Source organism: Nelumbo lutea, chromosome 3 (assembly GCF_056320005.1).
Source record: "Nelumbo lutea isolate HS-2025 chromosome 3, American lotus-T2T, whole genome shotgun sequence".
Lineage (NCBI taxonomy): Eukaryota > Viridiplantae > Streptophyta > Magnoliopsida > Proteales > Nelumbonaceae > Nelumbo > Nelumbo lutea.
Window position 1 is genome coordinate 90,882,501 of NC_142686.1, and position 7,500 is coordinate 90,890,000.

Sequence of the window (7,500 nt, forward strand, 5' to 3'; positions counted from 1 at the left end):
CTCTGAGTGGATAAGATTAAGACCCTATCCTATCTGCTAATCCATCTCAGAATTCGACCCTTTAATTAACTAAATAAATAGCCCAGTTCGAAATGGGCTTTAGGCCCATTAAGCTTATGTGCTCACTCAACCTTTCTAACTGCTGCCCAGTTGGGCTTCCTTGTATGGCGTGGGACCCAAGCATTGATCTACACATCAGCCACATGGGTTCAGCCCAGCCTTTGTTACAAGGCCTGGTCGAATACACTGTTAAAGACAGTGCACCCCTTGAAACCCATCAAATGGGCTCTATGGGCCCAACACTTACCCTAAGTGGTCCCTGGGCCAAGCCACCTTGCAACACCCAGGGACTGTGGGCAGATGCAAGATTAGCCCATCAGGTATTATCCTCAATGGTCTTACACTTAACCTCTCAGCCCTTAATGATCATACACTGCCCGACAAGAGAGGACCTCTCCCTCGGCTGCAAGGAACAGTGTTGCACTCTCCACTTATATGGATCCCGGGAATTAAAACCTTTTGCAAACATTTTAGAAACCATAATATATATATTGTTATATCTCATATAAAATATACTTTGCAAAACAAATCTCAACGGTTGAAATCGGCTGCCGGCAGTCTTGGTTTCCAACAGTGAGAGCGCATCCCCGATCATTACCTTTGTCCGACAAAGGGGCTGATCCTGTCACTATGATCACCCACTCAGATGAATTCTCAAATTGTCCCATCATACCTAGGTTTTGACCCCCGCTAAGGATCTCACTGATTGGTACATCCAAGACACCCCGATCCGACACCTAGTGCAGTATCATAATCGAGTCTCGGGGTCGGGTGTAACTTTCCAGTTTTGCCCATCAATCTCCAAGGTCCGGGGCAATACTAGAAATCTGGTCCAGTTCAAAGATTCAATTAATCCCATACTGTATGTGCCTAGGGTCTCACCTCGGTAGCTGAGACAAGCCACCCCAACCGACTTGGTGGCACCACAGTGTCAGCCTTGTCAGGATAGGTCTCCTCAGACCGACCCACTGGCTGTGAACATTCTAAACTAACATGAATCTCAATAAGTGTCCAGTTTAAGGGTATTACACAGAAACATACCAAGGGAATATGAATCAAATATGCACTTTTATTCATTTACAATAAACTCATAAAGTACATCAATTTTGATTGAATCTAAGGGCATACAAAACAGTCTAACAGCTCCCACTTGCAATTAGGTCCAATCAGGTACTAGCCGGAGTCCCATGCTTTCCACGTGTTTCTCAAACACTTTCTGTGATAGTGGCTTTGTCAATGGGTTTGCTACATTTTCCGCTGACGCTACCTTCTGAATTAGGACGTCCCCTCTACCAACAATCTTGCGTAGTACGTGGTACTTCCTCTCGATGTGCTTCGACTTCGAGTGGGCTCCTGGCTCCTTAGCCTGAGCAATGGCTCCATTGTTGTCACACAACAATGGGATGGGTGATGTGTTAGACGGAACTACTCCCAACTCATGAATGAACTTCTTCATCCATACGGCTTCTTTGGTAGTCTCACTTGCGGCAATGTACTCAGCCTCGGTCGTGGAGTCTGTAGTGGACCCCTGTTTGCTGCTTTTCCAGCGAACAACACACGATCCTATCATGAAAACATATCTAGATGTAGACTTTCTATCATCTGGGTCTGACTAGAAATTGACATCTGTAGACTTTCTATCATCTAGACAAAACTCTTTTGTCCTTCGAAGGTATTTATGTATGTTTTTCACAGCAGTCCAATGCTCCTGCCTTGGGTTGGCCTGAAATCTGCTTACTACACTCACTGCCTGAGCTATATCAGGACGAGTGCACAGCATGGCAAACATGATACTCCCCACGGCAGAGGCATAGGGAACGTATTTCATGCCATCAATCTCCTCCGAAGTCTTGGGAGACATCTTCTTGGAGAGAGTGACTCCGTGCCTGAAAGGAACATTTCCTTTCTTGGAGTTTTCCATGCTGTATCTCTTGACTATTTTGTCAATATAAGCAGATTGGGATAATCCTATTATCCGCTTCGATCTATCTCTATAGAGTCGAAGACCTAGTATATAGGAGGCTTCTCCAAGATCTTTCATGGAGAATTGCTGTGATAACCATACTTTCACCGTAGTTAACATACCTACATCATTCCCAATGAGTAGAATGTCTTCTTCCTCTTTTGTTCCAACTTCTAGAAGCTTGCTTAAGTCCATAAATGGATCTATTAAGTTTACATACCATGTTTTCCTAACCTGTAGCAATGAAGCCCTTGCGGCTGCTGCATATAGATATCTTCAGTAAGATCTCCATTCAGGAATGCAGTTTTGACATCCATTTGCCAAATCTCATAATCATGGTATGCTGCTACAGCTAGCAGGATCCTAATGGATTTAAGCATGGCCACAGGCGAAAAGGTTTCCTCATAATCGATGCCCTCTTTCTGAGTGTACCCTTTCGCCACCAGACGAGCCTTGAAGGTCTCAACCTTACCATCAGTGCCCTTCTTCCTCTTGTAAATCCATTTGCAACCGATTGCTTTTACCCCAGAGGGCGGATCTACTAGAGTCCAGACTCCATTGGTCTCCATTGAGTCCATCTCTGCTCCCATGGCCTCCACCCACTTCTGGGAATCTATGTCCAACATAGCTTCTGTGTAAGTCACGGGATCCTCTTCACTAGTCAAGGTTTCCACCAGGTAACTATCCTGGTCATAACCGTAACAGACTGGTGGCCTGGATACCCGAGTGGATCTTCTAGGTTGGTCACTACCTGGAACTTGTGGGACATCTCCCACTGCTCCTGAGCTCTCCTCATCAAGAACAATTTCCTGACGATGGGTGTCCAAGATGTAATTGGTCTCCAAGAACTGGGCATTTCAACCGTAGAACACTTTCTGCTCACTTGGGTCATAGAAAAGGTAACCTACAGAGCCTTTTGGGTAGCCTACAAACAGGCAATGGCTGGTCTTGGATTCCAACTTGTCTGCACTCGTTCTTTTAACGTGTGTTGGACAACCCCAAATCTTCAAGTGTCTGACACTTGGTTTCTTTCTGGTCCAAAGTTCATATGGAGTGTTCGGAACTGATTTGGTTGGAACCCGATTCAGCACATAAATCGCAGTCTCTAATGCGTAACCCCAAAAGGATGTGGGTAACTCTGAGTGTATGAGAAGCGACTGGACCATATCCAATAAGGTCCTATTCCTACTCTCTGAAACACCGTTAAGTTGTGGTGTAGCAGGAGGAGCTAATTGTGATACTATCCCATTGTCCTTTAAGTAGTCCCTGAATTCGTCAGAGAGATACTCGCCACCTCGATCTGATCGAAGGGCCTTAATTTCTCTCCCTAACTGTTTCTCGACCTCTTGTCTGAACTCTTTGATCTTTTCAAAGGATTCAGACTTGTGTCTCATTAGGTACATGTAACCGTATCGTGAAAAATCATCTGTGAAGGTGATGAAATACACATGTTGATTTCTTGTCCTAACACTCAGGGGACCACATACATCAATATGTATTAGGTCAAGTGTGCCCGTACATCTTTCAGGCTTACTGTTAAATGGCCATTTTGTCATTTTGCCTTGTAGGCAAGGCTCACAAGTGGGAAGATCTTCTATAGTTAGAAAATCCAAAGGACCATCCTTTACCAACCTTGTGATTCGGTCAACACCGATGTGGCCAAGTTGATAATGCCATAGACACGTGGGATTAACTGTATCACGAGCTCTCTTCTTAGGGATTTCAGCTGACGTAGTTTCGGTTATGTTAGTTTCTAGAGAAGGATGTAGAACATAGAGACCATTCTCCAGTTCCCCGTATGCGATGAATCTGTTGTTTCTTTTAATAGTAATCGTATTACTAAAGAAGACAGAATAACCATCTGCACACAGTTTTGAGACAGAAATCAAATTTCTCCTTAAATTTTGCACATAAAGACAGTCTTTCAGTACAATTATTCCTTCTCTAAAAATTAATTCCACGGTTCCTATGGCCGTGGCTGCAACAGTTGCAGTAGTCCCCAAGAAGAGTGTGACTTCTCCTTCACTCAGCCTTTTGCTTACCTTGAACCCCTGCAGTGAGTTACAAGCATGAGTTGAAGCCCCAGAGTCAATACACCAGGATGCAGAAGCTACCAACAAATTGGTTTCTATAACACAAGTTTCGAAGTTACCTTTCTTGGATTCCAGGTAGGCAGGACAGTTCCTTTTCCAGTGGCCGGTCTTCTTGGAAAAGTGACAGGCATCCGATGCTTTGTCTTTCTTCTGCTTCTTGCTCTTAGCGGCTTTCTTCAGAGGCTTCTTTGCCTTCCTCTTTCTCTTGCCTGTCTTGCCAGCTTCAACAAGCATGGCTACAGGCTCATCCTTTCTAATCAGTTCTTCAGCTCTTTGCAACATATTGCTGAGCTCTTGTAAGTTGACATTCGGCTTGTTCATGTTATAGTTCATGATGAACGGATTAAAGGAAGGAGGCAAAGAGTTAAGGATAGCATCTATCTGGGTTGCAAGGTCCAGCCCGGATCCAAGAGCCTCCAGTTCATTGATGTATCCCATCATCCGAAGACAATGGTCGTGAACTTGTTGACCCTTGGACATTTGAGCGGTCATGAACTATTTCAAGACCTTTTGTCGAGTAGAACGATTCTGCTCTTCATACATTGTCCTGAGACTGTCCAATATGTCTTTGGCAAGTTCGATCTGATCAAATTGCCTCTGTATCGGGTTGTCTAAGGAGGCAATGATGTAACACCGGGCAAGGGAGTTTTTCTCCTCCCATTCTTGATAGTCTCTCCTTCGGGCCTCAGAAGCCCTATCACCCGGATGCTCTGGGGCAGGATTCTTTGCCACTTTGTCCAGCTTTTCAGAAGCTAGGACCAGCATAAGGTTCCTATACCAGTCAACATAGTTTGGGCCCTTCAACTTGTTGTCATCAAGCAGTTTTGCAAAAGATCCGTTTGCCATTTTCTGATAAAAGAGCAAACATCAGTCCACAACCTAATTTGATTCATGTTCATTTCATAGATATGGATTTTAATCTACAATCCATTTCCATTTATTCGTCTCTGAGATTTCCCTCCTCTCTCAGTGACAGAGACTATGGGTTGTCTCTGGAAATGTGGGAAATCACATAGGGTGCATGGAGCCAACTGTTTCAGCTGCATAACCCCACCACCTTTCTGTAAAGGATCACATCCACTCATCATATGAGTTTTCCCTTTGGCCTCTGTCAGACAAGGTTCAGAGCCATTTTTAGGTAAACCTTTCTATCCAGTGAGGGCTTACCCATCATATTCGTGAATGCCAAGGTACCGTGAGAGAGTTCCCATTTTCTGGTGAAGCCCCTCCCACATCGGTCTATGATGCCCCTATCATTTTATGAAACACTCAGACAAGCCCAACAGCAAATGGATAGCCCATTTTCTGGTGCGTTTCCTCATTACTGAAGGACCCATCCTCATGCTAATGATGGAAGGCCTTTAGAGATTTCATCATATGAATCTCCTTATCACATGCACTCATATTAGCTGGAGGGAACAAAATTACGCCCTAGTTTGATTTAGGTCAAACCAAAGTGGCTCCCACTGACTTTCATAAAGCCAGATTTTGGTGGGCCTTGAATCGGCTAGCGTTCCGCAAGTAACCTCTTGATGAGGTGTGGGGCCCACCACTGAGGGAAGTCATCCAATGACCAAAAGGGACACCATGGCAATGATGTGCATTCAGCCATGGTGTGCGCAAGAGCCACTATCAAATGAGCATGGGCCAAGTACTTATGGCCCATGTACGCAGCACATCACACATCCATACATCACATGCAGGGATAAATTAATCCAATCAATTAATTATCTGTCAGGCCCGTTGGAAGCCCATTAAAATTCCATAATATTAACCATTAATATTATCTAGGTATATGGGCTGAATTAGGGTTACCCAGTTCGGCCCATATAGCTTTATCCTTTAAAATGGGCTTTTGTAGTTTTAACTATTTAAAACTGGGCCTTTACAGGCTGGGCCGAATTAACCATTTAATTAAATATCAATCCTTAGGCCCATTAGTGGGAAATTAGGGCTGACTTTCAACCTTGATTAAACCCTAGAATTGGTCCAAACAGTTTTGAACCAATCTTGGTTCGAATGGGTCTAGGGTTTTGAACCCTAGAATTCTCCCACAGCTGGAGATCGAACTGGAAACAGGGCGACAAGAGCAGGGAGGCGGCAAGAGAGTATTCGCAGGCTACAGAATTCTCTCTTCTTGATTTCAGCACTAAAGAGGATCTGATGTGTTTCTTGTTGGTCTCTCTCAAGGCTGCCACCCCCTCCATCCTTTTGTTAACTTAAAAGATCAGCTCCTAATCCCATTAGGAGGTGCTTATCCAAATCATATTTGGATCAGGCTTCTCTTCTAGTGATAAGGATAAACTCTTATCTTATCTGCAGATTAGATTAGCTTTATCCTAATCCCATTAGGAGGTTTCTAGATTTGAATCACATTCAGATCTGGACTCTCTGAGTGGACAGGATTAAGACCCTATCCTATCTGCTAATCCATCTCAGAATTCGCCCCTTTAATTAACTAAATAAATAGCCTAGTTTGAAATGGGCTTTAGACCCATTAAGCTTATGTGCTCACTCAACCTTCCTAACTGCTACCCAGTTGGGCTTCCTTGTATGGCGTGGGACCCAAGCATTGATCTACACATCAGCCACATGGGTTTGGCCCAACCTTTGTTACAAGGCCTAGTCGAATACACTATTAAAGACAGTGCACCCCTTGAAACCCATCAAATGGGCTCTATGGGCCCAACACTTACCCTAAGTGGTCCCTGGGCCAAGCCACCTTGTAACACCCAGGGACTGTGGGCAGATGCAAGATTAGCCCATCAGGTATTATCCTCAATGGTCTTACACTTAATCTCTCATCCCTTAATGATCATACACTGCCCGACAAGAGAGGACCTCTCCCTCGGCTGCAAGGAATAGTGTTGCACTCTCCACTTATATGGATCCCGGGAATTAAAACCTTTTGCAAACATTTTAGAAACGATAATATATATAATTTTATATCTCATATAAAATATACTTTGCAAAACAAATCTCAACGGTTGAAATCGGCTGCCGGCAGTCTTGGTTTCCAACAGTGAGAGCGCATCCCCGATCATTACCTTTGTCCGACAAAGGGGCTGATCCTGTCACTATGATCACCCACTCAGATGAATTCTCAGATTGTCCCAACATACCCAGGTTTTGACCCCCACTAAGGATCTCACTAATTGGTACATCAAAGACACACCGATCCGACACCTAGTGCAGTATCATAATCGAATCTCGGGGTCGGGTGTAACTTTCCAGTTTTGCCCATCAATCTCCAAGGTCCAGGGCAATTCTAGAAATCTAGTCCAATTCAAAGATTCAATTAATCCCACACTGTATGTGCCTAGGGTCTCACCCCGGTAACTGAGACAAGCCACCCCAACTGACTTGGTGGCACCACAGTGTCAG